The sequence below is a fragment of the Giraffa tippelskirchi genome, chromosome 1, assembly GCF_054371585.1.
Source record: "Giraffa tippelskirchi isolate mGirTip1 chromosome 1, T2T-mGirTip1v1.2.pri, whole genome shotgun sequence".
Lineage (NCBI taxonomy): Eukaryota > Metazoa > Chordata > Mammalia > Artiodactyla > Giraffidae > Giraffa > Giraffa tippelskirchi.
The window spans coordinates 220,453,395-220,466,688 of NC_137275.1; the positions used below are offsets into that span (position 1 = coordinate 220,453,395).

General features: G+C 45.4%; 1 protein-coding gene and 1 long non-coding RNA gene across 4 annotated transcripts in view; one reads left to right on the forward strand and one right to left on the reverse strand.

Annotated features, from left to right (window-relative positions):
• Nucleotides 1-13,294, reverse strand: part of ASTN2 (astrotactin 2) — a 989,820-nt gene that overhangs the window by 614,935 nt on the left and 361,591 nt on the right. The gene's annotated exons all lie outside the window — the stretch shown is intronic.
• LOC145540877 (uncharacterized) lies at nucleotides 11,276-13,164 on the forward strand. The gene is made up of 2 exons (XR_014078610.1): nucleotides 11,276-12,419; nucleotides 12,717-13,164. It is a non-coding gene; the product is annotated as an uncharacterized LOC145540877 (long non-coding RNA).

The following is a 13,294-nucleotide window of genomic DNA, read 5'->3' on the forward strand; positions in this document are numbered from 1 at the left end:
ATTGCATATTTATTTATAAAATGTCCATATCTGAGTATCCTAAAGAGCTAAAATAGAAGCCTTGCTCAATTTTATAGAAATCTATGTATATATGCAAGGATGCGAATATATGTGTAAGTGTATAAGAATTGAGATTAGGAGGTAGGTATGTTTAGAGTAAAAGTAACAACAGCTCTGGGAATCATAACTATGAATTTCTTCTTCCACTTCAGTCGTCAACCAGGGCCAGCATTAGCAATACTGCTTTCTTCTTGGTTTTCCCGTAGTCAGCAGCTCCAAGAATGGGAAATACCATTGCACAACTCAGCCGAGTTCACTTTCCCAGATTTGCCAGCTTCTGGCTACATGACTTTGGGATGCTCACTCTGTCTTTGTACTATCCATTTCCTCAAATGATAAAATGGGCATAATAATGTCTTGGTTGGTCCTCAGTTCAGTTCAGTCGTTCAGTCATGTCCGACTCTTTGCAACCCCATGGACGTCCACAGAATTCTCCAGGCCAGAGTACTGGAGTGGGTAGCCTTTCCCTTCTCCGGGGGATCTTCCCAACCCAGGGATAGAACCCAAGTCTCCCACATTGCAGACGAATTTTTTACCAGCTGAGCCACAAGGGAAGCCCAATGTACACCATAGGTATTCAGTTCAGTTGCTAATCACGTCCCACTATTTGTGGCCCCATGGACTGCAACACGCCAGGCTTTCTGTCTATCACCAACTCTCGGAGCCTACTCAAACTCATGTCCATCACGTTGGTGATGCCATCCAACCATTTTATCCTCTGTCATCCCCTTCTCCCACCTTCAATATTTCCCAGCATCAAGGTCTTTACAAATGAGTCAGTTCTTCACATCAGGTGGCCAAAGTATTGGAGTTTCAGCTTCAGCATCAGTCCTACCAAATAACATTCAGGACTGATTTCCTTTAGGATGGATTGGTTGGATCTCCTTGCAGTCCAAGGGACTCTCAAGAGTCTTCTCTAACACCATAGTTCAAAAGCATCAATTCTTTGGCACTCAGCTTTCTTTATAGTCCAACTCTCACATCCATACATGACTACTGGAAAACCCATAGCTTTGACTAGACAGACCTTTGTTGGCAAAGCAATGTCTCGGTTTTTAAATATGCTATCTAGGTTAGTCATAGCTTTTCTTCCAAGGAGTAAGCGTCTTTTTATTTAATGGCTGCAGTCACCATCTGCAGTGATGTTGGAGCCCCAAAAATAAAGTCAGCCACTGTTTCCACTGTTTCCCCATCTATCTGCCATGAAGTGATGGGACCGGATGCCATGATCTTAGTTTTCTGAATGTTGAGTTTTAAGCCAACTTTTTCACTCTCCTCTTTCACTTTTATCAAGAGGCTCTTTAGTTCTTCTTCACTTTCTGCCATAAGGGTGGTATCATTTGCATATCTGAGGTTATTGATATTTTTCCCAGCAATCTTGATTCCAGCTTGTGCTTCCTCCAGCCCAGCGTTTCTCATGATGTACTCTGCATATAAGTTAAATAAGCAGGGTGACAATACACAGACTTGAATACTCCTTTCCACATTTGGAACCAGTATGTTCTTCCATGTCTAGTTCTAACTGTTGAAAATGCTATAAATACAGCATATTATATATATGTATATATACACTTATAAATTATATAGATACAAATAGCTTGTACAGATATAGGCAAATGCTATAAATGAAGCTAATTAGAATTTTTTTTTCTTCTTCGGAAAGCCACCTTGCCAGCATACCAGTGGGTTAGAGCAAGTTGCCTCAATGGGGCTGACAGTCTTGAATGTTCCTCCTCCAAGTTCAGAGAAGTCAGAAGTATGTGCAGAAGCCTAGGTCACAGTTACCGAGTACACTGAACTCTAAGTATTTGCAGGCCAGACCACAGATGCTAGAATTGACACCTTGTATCCTGCTGTGAACACTTACTGGGGTTCAGAATCAGGCAGTCTACTTTACCATCATGACCCTCATGTCCTGACTTTACATTGGAGACAATGTGCTGGCTCAGACGGTAAAGAATCTGTCTGCAATGCAGGAGACTGGAGTTTGATCCCTGAGCTGGAAAGATCCTCTGGAGAAGGGAATGGCGGCTCACTCCAGTATTCTTGCCTGGGAAATCCCATGGACAGAGGAGCCTGCTGGGCTACAGTCCATGGGGTTGCAAAGAGTTGGATACAACTGAGGGACTAACACTTTCATTTTTCATACATACTATAGATACAGGCTTAGAAGTGCTTTGCACAGTGCCCTGTATCGACAATTCCAATTCCATTTTTCTTCTTTAAGGAAGGATAGGACACCCACCAGTCCACCCTCAGCACCTCCAGCAAATTCTGCTTTGCTGAAGTTCAGTTTTATTATTTCTAACGTTTACATGGGCTCATCAGAGAGAGGTGGCCTGTCTCTTTCTAAGTGGTATCTTTACATAGAGACAATTTAAACCTAGCTTAAGTGTCCATCTTGAGCCCTCAGCACAGGGGAGGGAGTCCAGCGGGTAAATGCTGACGTTCGTGGGAGGCTATAAATTGTGTACCACAAACGCACATTATGTGACTTGTTGATAAAATTATTGATGCCAGTCTGGACTCTGGCTTACGTTTTCTGAACAAAGAAATAAATTCTATCATCCTTGAACTTTCAGTTGGAGGATGAAGAGGGAGAGAAGGCCTTCAGTTCAGTCCTCAGAAGACTTTCTTACCCCTGGGCAAGGAGAGAGCAGGGAAGGAAACATTTGGAGCCACTTAGTCTAATAGCTTTGCCACCCACATTATTATGGTTTCAACTTCACTCAGACGCTGTCAGTGCTTCCACAGATCAGGCAGGCTGTGTTACTTGCCCGAAGCCTTGGAGGTGGTAAGTGGTGGAGCTGGGACTTTACACAGGTTGGAGTTCAAGGATGAGCCCCTCCTTGTCCAGCATGTTGCTCTCTGCACAGCAGGGAGCATGGCTCCATTTGGGGCCAAGGCCATCAGGGTTGGCTCTACAGTGAGGGTGCTGAGTGACCCAGCCTGCCCCCAGCACTATGCTCATGGACTTATCAAGGTGTCATCCACCCCTGCCTACCTGGCTGGTCCAGACACCATTAGAGCACCTTCTCACCATGCACGGACACAGGGCCACCACTACTTTCAGCCACTCTTAAACCACTCAGCAATACCCAGCTCCTGGAAAGCAGCTCTCTTTCAATCACATCCTCGCCTTATTGAGCTGATCCAGCTTTGCTTGCTCCCTAGCTCAGCATCCCCTGCAGGGCTTGTTCCAAATACGGGTCTCTGGTTCCACCATAAAAAAACTACTGAACGAGACTCTCTGGGATAGGGTCCAGAAATCTGATACTTAAGTTTTCCTTCCGTCCCAGAATTGCCCACCATTGTTCCTGCAGATGGAAAATCAAAGAAAGGTTGTTCTAAAACCATATAGCATAAAGAAGACGTGGTACTTATGTACAATTGGAACATTACTCAGCCATAAAAAAACAAATTTGAGTTAGTTGCAGCGAAGTGGATGGACCTAGAGTCTATTATGCAGAGTGAAGTACATCAGAGAGAGAAAAATAACTGTCATATATTAAGGCATATATATGGAATCTACAAAAATGGTACTGATGAACCTATTTTCAGGGAAGTAGTGGAGACGCAGATATAGAAAATGGACTTGTGGACAGAACAGAGGAAGAAGACGCTAGGACAAATTGAGAGAGTAACATTGATAGATACACATTATTATGTGTAAAATAGATAGCTAGTGGGAAGCTGCCATATAACACAGGGAGCTCAGCCTGGTGTTCTGTGACGACCTAGAGGGGTGGGATGGGAGAGAAGAGGGAAGGTCAAGAGAGAGGGGATCTATATCTATATCTATATAATCATGGCTGATCTGCGTTGTTGTACGGCAGAAACCAAAACAACATTGTAAAGCAGTTATCCTCCAATTAAAAAATAAAATAAGGATATATTGTATAACACAGGGAATCTAGCCAATATTTTATAATAACTATAACTGGAGTATAACCTTTAAAATCATGAATTATTATACTGTACAACTGTAATTTATGTAATATTGTACATCAACTGCACTTCAAATAAAAAAATATGATGTATATTTCATTAAAAAAAAATAGAGAGATGAGCTATACAGTCAATGAAATCTATACTCAAGCCCCAAGCCATGTCCTTGGGTGTCTGTGGATGCTGATGCCTTCAGAGCAATGGTGATGGTGTGTGTATGAGCGTGAATGTGTGTGTGTGTATGTGTGAGTGTGTGTGCTTGCATACCTGCCCATGCACTTTCAGCACACTGTACGGAAACACAGAAGACGTATATCTTTAAAATTAGCTTCATAAAGGATATTTATGTGTAGTGAATGTAATACTGTTCATATTTCTCATATCTAACAGGTTAATTAGGTTTGGAGACAAGACTGGAAACTTAATCCATATTCATAATCCTATCAATTTGCAGGAAGGCTATGTAACTTTTTGAGGGGCTGGCCTTGGCTACAAACCACCACTTTTCCTGGCGCCGTAGCTCAGGCACACCAGGGCAGAGGGTAGATGGAACGCTATGTGCAGCCTTCGAAGCAAAACAACCCTGCTGTATTCCCTTACTTCAAGTGCATTCTGCATAAGCACACTTTTCATGGAATAGCCTTGGAACCCAACCACATTAGTTTGCACAGATTTTCCTATATACCCGCTATGTCAGGCAGAGTTCTAATTCAAATACATTGCACAGGAGAGTGCCAGCTAGGGCTATTCTTAGAAATAACCACACTTTATGACCTTGTCACCCTTAAGGTACCTTTTTTTCAGGCTAAAGAACCATTTAGGGCTCATCTGGGGTCCTGGTGAGCACCTCAATAGTACTGAGATGCTTTTGAACCACTAGGCAGTAAGTCAACTTTTGCGGGCTAGCCTGGAAACTTTGCCACTATTTATGTGTTTATTTTGTATGAGAAGCACACTCTGCATGCCAAAAGATCTTACAAATTGCTGGCCACCCAGTGGGCTGCTCCGTTGAGCTCCTAGGGGTTGCAGCAAAAACTTGGGGTTGCAGCAAAAAGCTCCTAGGGGTTGCAGCAAAAACTTCCTAGGGGTTGCAGCAAAAACCCAGGGAGTTATGAGCTACAGGACCACAGGAGCTGGGTAAAGGTGACACAGGCTAAAAGCTATAAATAGTGTGCCAAGTGACCCTAACAAGCTCTTCTATCCACTGGGGCTGCTCCAGCAGCTTTCTCTTTCAGATGCATGAAAGCAGCTGAAAGGATTGTTTTCCCAAGAGCTTTTTGGCTGCCCTGAGCATGCCAAGGGACTTTGCTGTTTCTAATTATCTCCCTTTATGTTCAGGCCGAGACTTGTTAATACAATAAAGCCGCGTTTCCAGGATGCGCTCACAACGCAGAAACATCTCAAGGTGTTTTACAAGCAGAAGATCATGTTAAATCAAATCAAATACCAATTAAAGATTAACAGCGATGTGAGAGAGCTGTTATCACAGTCCAGCCAGAGCCGCTGGGACAGCCGGGGTTTCCTCCAACCTGCTGTGGTCCAGCTCTCATCCAGATCGCTGTTTTAGGATCTACTCAGCAAAACAGTCTTTGCCTGAGTCCCAAGGTCCCAGAGTATCAACAATGGACAGATGTTAAATATCATCTTGGCTGAGCCTTCTTATTAAAAATGGAGAAACTGAGGTCTAGAGAGAAGGGGTGACCAGTTTCAGCCGGAATCAAGAGTCTAGGCTACTTGAGATGTTCCCAAGAACCCCTTGTTGTCAGCATAGGACCCCATCTGGTTGCTTCCCAATACATAGGAACTTTTTCTCTGATTTCCCCTTAGAGTAGCTCAGTGGTAGCTCCCAATATGTATGTTCATCTGGAATCTCAGAATGTGATCTTATCTAGAAAAACAAGTGCTTGCAGATGCACTTAAGCATAGGATCTCAAGACGACATCATCCTTGATGTAGGATAGGTCCTACATCCTGATAATGGCTGGAGTCCTTATAAGACAAAGACCGATGGAGATTTGAGACTTTCAGAGGAGAAGGTCATGTGAAGATGGAGGCAGACACTGGAGTGATGCATCTGCAAGATAAGAAATGCCGAGAACTGTCATCAACCAGTAGAAGCTAGGATACAGGCATGGAATCAGATGCTCCCTCTGAACTTCTGGAAGAAGTTCACTCGGGCAACACCTTGACCTTGGGCTTCTGGCCTCCAGAACTGTAAGAGAATGTGTGTTTCTGTTGTTTAAAGCCACCCAGTTTGAGATAACTTGTTTCAGCAACTATAGGAAACTAATATTGGCCTCCTCCTGAGATGTCCCTCAACTCTTCCATGCAGTGAGGACCTACTTTTCTTTTAAGATCCTGTTTTAATGTCACCACCAGCCTGTGTATGAGCCTTTCTGACTGCACCTCCAATTAGAATGGATGCCAGCTTCCCTGGTGTTCCTAAGTGTACATACCCATCAAGGTCATCTCAGCATCTGGAACTTGCTATTTGTGTTACTTGTCCTTCCCTCCTAGCAAATTCTAGGGCATCTAGACGATAGACTGCATCTGATTCCGTTGTGGGCTCCAGACGCAATTACACTCATACATGTGTTCAGGAAATTTCTATAGAATGAAGGTGAGTATAAATGAATGACTTAATCCATGTTCTTTTCCTTCCTTTCCAATTATAGAAACCTATACCTATTGCATGGTATGGACCCTGTATGGAATAACTGTATAGACCCTGTATGAACCCTGTATGGAACAACAGATTGATCAGTTGAAGATCGGGAAAGGAGTATGACAGGGCTGTCTGCTGTCACTCTGTTTGTTTAATCTATATACTGAGCACATCATGAGACATTCCAGGCTGGATGAGTCAGAGGCTGGAATCAAGATAGGTGGGAGAAACATCAGCAACCTCAGATATGTGGATGATACCATTCTAATGGCAGAAAGGGAAGAAGAACTAAAGAGCTTCTTGATGAGGGTGAAGGAGGAGAGTGAAAAAGCTGGCTTAAGACTAAATATCAAAAAAAACTAAGATCATGGGCATACACCAGGTTGACCCCAAAGCTGTCTCATACCTGGGCCTGAAATTCTCTAAGTTTTTTTTAATAAACTTCAGGTTAGCAGGAAAGGTTAGTAAGGGGGCATGGAGATGCAGTGGGGCTTACCAGGTGGCTCAGTGGTAAAGAATCCACCTGCCAATGCAGGAGATGAGGGTTCGACCCCTAGGTCAGGAAGATCCCCCAGAGGAGGAAATGGCAACACACTCCAGTATTCTTGCTTGGAAAATTCCATGGACAGACAGGCCTGGTGGGCTACAGTCTATGCGGTCACAAATAGTCAGGGCATCCGGTTCCATTACTACATGGCAAATAGATGGGGAAAAGGTGGAAGTAGTGACAGATTTCCTCTTCTTGGGCTCCAAAATCACTGTGGACAGTGACTGCAGCCATGAAATCAAAAGACAATTGCTTCTTGGCAGGAAAGCAATGACAAACCTAGATAGTATGTAGAAAAGCAGAGACATTACTCTGCTGACAAAGGTCCATATAGTCAAGGCTCTGGTCTTCCCAGTGGTCATGCATGGTTGTGAGAACTGGACTGTAAAGAAGACAGAAGGCCAAAGAATTGATGCCTTCAAACTGTAGTGTTAGAGAAGACTCCTGAAAGTCCCTTGGACAACAAAGGGATCAAGCCAGTCAATCTTAAGGGAGATCAAACTGGAATATTCAATGGAAGGACTGATGCTGAAGCTGAAGCTTCAGTTTTTTGGTCATCTGATACAAACAGACGACTCATTGGAAAAGTCCCTGGTGCTGAGAAAAATCGAGGGCAGAAGGAGAAGAGGGTGGCAGAGGATGAGATGGCTGGATGGCATCACCAACGCAATGAACATGAAATTGGGCAAACTTTGGGAGATGGTGAGGGCCAGGGGAGGCCTGGCATTCTGCAGCTCAGGGGTCACAAAGAGTCGGACACAACTGGGCAACTGAACACCACCTCCACCTCCTGAATCTCCATGAGTGTGCATGCATGCTCAGTCGCTCGGTCCTGTCTGACTCTTTGTGACCCCATGGACTGTGGCCCGCCAGGCTCCTGTGTCCATGGAATTCTCCAGGCAAGAACACTGGAGTGGATTGCCATTTCCTCCCCCAGGGGATCCTCCCGACCCAGGGATCAAACCCACTTCTCCTGCACTGGCAGGGGGATTCTTTACCAATGAGCCACCTGGGAAGCCCCATTGCATCTCCATGTCCCCCGCCACTAACCTTTCCTGATCCCCTAACTGGAAGTCTACTAAAAAATAAACTTAGAGAATTTCAGACCCAGGTGTGAGGCAGCTTTGGGGTCAACCTGGCGTATACCCCGCTTCTATCACTTTTTAGTAACTGAAGTCTCTGGGCTTCAGAGCTCTTATCTTTGAAACGTATGTAGGAGATTAAATGAGTTAATGCAGTTAATCGGACAATAATGCCTTTCAGACAAAACACCATGACCCAGTTTTACAGATTAAGACCTTGACTCCAAGAAGAGTGAATTGTTGGGGGTGGCATAGTCAGAGAGTGCCATTCAGGCCTTGAGCGTCAGACTAGCATACAAGTTCATACTCTTGAATAACATATTACACAGAATCCCAGGCTCTCTGTTACCCCAACAAGATGCTCCTAATCCACATGCTGAGTGACAAAAATTATTCTATTGTTTTCCAGAATGAAGGTTCCCCCAAATAGTGCATATCCTTGAATTTATCTCATTCCGTCTTCCGGCTCCTTGGTAGGGCTCTAAATTCGTATCTAATACAGTCTTCCAAGTCTTAGCTAGTTTGAGACACTGTGAATCGTGATGTTGAGCATATGAAAACAAATGCCTTCTACCCAAAGCATCATCTTTCAATTACAGATCACTCTCCCCATTTGGAAGTGCTTCCCTTTGGATGCAGACATCTCACAGTCTGGTGCTAGTTAGAACTGGGAAGGCATAGAGAGAAGGGACATGGGGAGATAAAGAGATGGGGGGAAAGTGAGACAGAGAGAGGGGAAGGAGAAAGACAGTGAAAGCATCCTTTTGAATAGATGATGCTCATCTTGTTCAAGGCCCTTGCAGAGGTCTCAGGGGCCCAGTTCCCCTGGGTCTATAGGCTGGCACCCAGGAAGGTGGCCCTGGAGTTGTGGAATATGGTGGCACAGACATAGTGCAACTTCTCATTTTTTTTTTTTTTTAAACTGTGGATGAAATCTAGGTAGAAGTTAAGTGGCTTCTCCAAGCAGTTGGCAAGGTAATGGCAGAATCTGGATCTCTGACTTCTAACTGTTGTTCTTAGTAGACAAAGGGTTAGGTATCCAAAAACAAACAAACCAAAAAAATAGAGGTACAGACTAAGGGGATTTTGCAGGGAAGACAAAAGAGCCTTAAGATGTAAAAGAAGGAAAAAGAGAAGAAGGAATAGAGAGATGGAAGTAAAACAAGACACTGATGAAGGAGAAGAAAAGAGATGAGGAACATGAAGATGAGGCAGGAGAGCTGTGAGAAAACAGAAAAAGGCAAAGACAATACAGTGCAGGAAAAATTCAAACATGGGCTATTACAGAAATAAAAGTCTGGAGTTAGATAACTTTCGTCACTGACTGATGAAGATGCTTTAGCACCCTCTCATGCTTGTATCCAGCTCCTTCCCCAGGTCCCCAGCCCTCTCTGATGAACATGGTTGCTCTCTCCCACCCACTCCTATGCCCCACTCAGCTCAGATTTCTGCCTCCAGGAACACCTTGACCATCCCTTTTCTCCACCCCACTCCTGGACATCGCTAGGTTCATTTCCCCGCATCCTCTAAGCTCTCCTCTCCGCTCTTCCTATCATCCACCTTCCATTCCAGACACGGTTGGAAGGCTCTCTCCTGTGTTCCTGTAACACCCCAGAAACCTCCATCATATTATTTATCACAATGGACTTTACATCTCAGTTTTAATGGTATCCTGCTTCCCCCAGCAGACGAAATTTCCCAGGGCCAGGAACTAGGTTGAATCCATCTTCTATCTCCAGCACCTACCACAGGGTGAAGCATGCATTGCATATGCAGGACTGATAAGTGCGTGACTGATGAGTGCATGCTTGGACAAAAATGCTCCTGCTCTCAGAGTGGAAAAAAAAAAGTCTACAACCACTGGGGGGCGCACTTGGGTAACTGCAGCAATAGACCCTGGGGGAGGAGAGAGAATTTCTCTCTACCAAACACCTCTGAGAAACAAAGGCAAGAGCAATTTGAAACTGGAGAAATCCTTCCAGACTTCACCAGGTGAGGCTGAGAATGGAACAGAGCCTGCCTGGTGGATTAAAGACTAAACTGAAGGTCTGAAGAATCGGACTCGAGTCCGTGGAACTGGTGAGCTCTGGCTTGGGGCACTATTCCTCGCTGAAGGGCGGCAGCTCACTCCACACCAGCCCAGGTGAGGCCATTATCATCACCGCCCTCACCCGCCAGGAAAAACAGAATGAGTAATAACGCATGTTGATCTATCAGGTGGGGGAAAAAAAAGAAAAACAACTTAACAATATAGGGAGTGGGGTTATCTGGGGTTCTTATTTTAATCGGAAACATTTACTATGTCAAACATGATTTCAGATACTAGTAATACAGGTGTCAGCAAGTCACTGCTCCTGGTCGCCACTCAAGAGGGGAGCAGAGACATACAGGACCAACCATGATTTTAAAGAAGCGACAAGGACTAGATGATAAGAGAGATACAGGTAATGTGTCATGGGAACACTTTGTCTGGAGGGATCAGGGTGAGCTTCCAAAAGTTGATGACATTTATTCCAATCAGACCTAGCAGGACAGTCTGGCTTTATCAGATGCAGCAGGGTTGACAACGCACTCCAGGCTCACGGAACTGCACCAGCAACCAGCAGCAGGTGAAGTCGGGCGGGGTGTGTTTGCGGGTGTTTGGGCAGAAGGCAGAATGGAATCTTAGGCTAGAGAGGCCACTCTGGCTAAAGTTAACAACAGGTAATAGGTGGCTCAAACAGTAAAGAATCTGCCTGCAATGCAGGAGATCTGGGTTCGATCCCTGGGTCAGGAAGATCCCCTGGAGAAGGGAATGGCTACATGCTCCAGTATTCTTGTCTGGATAATTCCACGGTCCTCTGAGCCTGGTGGGCTACAGCTCATGGGGTCACAAAGAGTTGGAAACACAGGCAAGCGACTAACACTTTCAATGGCAATCAGAATAGGACAGGAAGGAAGAAGAAAGGATGGATGGGGATGGCTGCCGCTGCAGGGACAGGATGATAAAGCAGAATGCCAAAGATGACACTAAGGGCTGCGTACACAACGTCTCAGTGAGTCTGACATATGTATATACACATATACGTATATCTGTGAATATGTGGTTTTTAACTTCCATTTCATAAGTGAAGACCATGAAACACAGAGGGGTTGAGTAACATGTTTAAGGTATGGAAACAGCAGAGCCAGGATCTACACTCAGCTGTCCATCTCCAAAGTCAGGGCTTCCCATGCCCTGCTACACCCACCCAACGTCAGGCTAAGAAGTGGAGAACTGACTACAAAGGCCAAGAGGGAGCCGCCACAGGTACATGCAGGAATGACATGATTCAACAAATGCTTGCAGAAGATGACCCTGGTGTCACGCGTACCCCATCAGCTTTGGGCAATTCCTACTTTCTTATTTTCTAATGAAGCCCCTTCTGGGGTGAGTAGGGGCAGACATGGTCCATTTGTAGCAGTCCCCAAGTGTCCCAGAGGAGCCCTGGATGGGCTCAGTCCCTCTGACAAACGCTCCAGCCTCCCACGGCCCCCAGGGGTGATTTATCAGAGCAGCGTCAACGCCTCTGCCCAGCAGCCTGTGATCCAAGGCTGGCAGCCCAGGCTGGGGTTTTTAATTAGCTGAGAGAGGGAAGAGTCAGGCCCTCTAGGATGGAGAGAAAGAGAGACACCAAGAAGGCTCATAAATCCAGATCCAAGGATCCAGTGGCTGGCGTCTGGCAGGGGGCAGGGAGGAGGGGAAGGAACAGACTGACTGTTTTGGGCAGCTTTTCAGCTTTTTCATGGTCTCCTTTGCTTTCTGGTTCAGATACTGCAGGGGGGATGGGAAACGGTGCCACCTTTTACACAGCAATCCCTGGGGAGGCACCCTTTTCTAGCCTGGCTGTACGACCAAAAACCAGGGACCCTCATTTCTAGTTCCATCTCTACTGCTCACTTGCTGTGCAGTTTGAGACTAAAACTACAGCACAAAAGCTGAGAGGCTTTGGAGTTAGATGTGAGCTGAAACCTCTACTCCGTGATGCTTATTTAAACTGTGACTTGAGCAAACTGCTTTTTTCTCTCTGGGCTTCAGTTTCCTCACCGACAAAGGCAGAAGAAGATCTTGTGTTGCAAAGACTAAATGAGAACACAGGTAAAGTGCTTGGCCCGTAATGGATGCTCAAAAAATGACAGCTCTTTTAAAATGCATTTTCTTCTCTCTCGGCCTCAGCTTCCCCATATGTAAAATGCGAAGTTGTGCCGTAAGACTTATAAGGGCTTTTCTAGCACAGACTTCTTCTGGGCATTCTTAACTGGATGTGTGTGTGTGCTTAGTTGCTCAGTCGTGTCTGACTCTTTGTGACCCTGTGAACTGTAGCCTGCCAGGCTCGTCTGTCCTTGGAATTTTCCAGGAGAGAATACTGAAGCAGATCGTCATTTCCTCCTCCAGGGGATCTTCCCAACCCAAGGATGGAACCCGCATCTCCTGCATTGATAGTTGGATTCTCTACCACTGAGCCACCTGGGATACGAGAAGAGGAATCCAAATCTGGGCAGGAGGGAGCTTATTTAGGAAGGAAGTTGCACATTTACTCCTTGCAGGGGTCCAGAGGCAGGGCTGGGGCTAAGGTAGGGAAGAAATCTTGAGCGAGGCATATTTCATGCCAGTGAAGCAAGACAGTTCTGAGAGTCATAGCTACTGGCTGCCTCCATGGTGAGTGAGCTCCCTGCATCCAGAGAAAAGCAGCAAAAGTTGGCCAACAGTCTGGAGCTGATGTTCTGAAAGAAATTTAAACATCAGATGTGTGGGAGGGACCAGAACTTTTCCTTTAAGTTCCTTACCTGCACTGAAAATATGGCAGCATAACGCTTGGCGGTATATAAACTCATTGTATCGTTCATCGTTTAACTCTCACAACCCAGTGGGTAGGGAGGATTAGCACCCACGCCTTCAGACAGGACACTCAAGATGCAGAGAGTGAAGTTGCTTGCTCAAGGTCGCACCCACACAGAAAGAGGCAGAGCAAG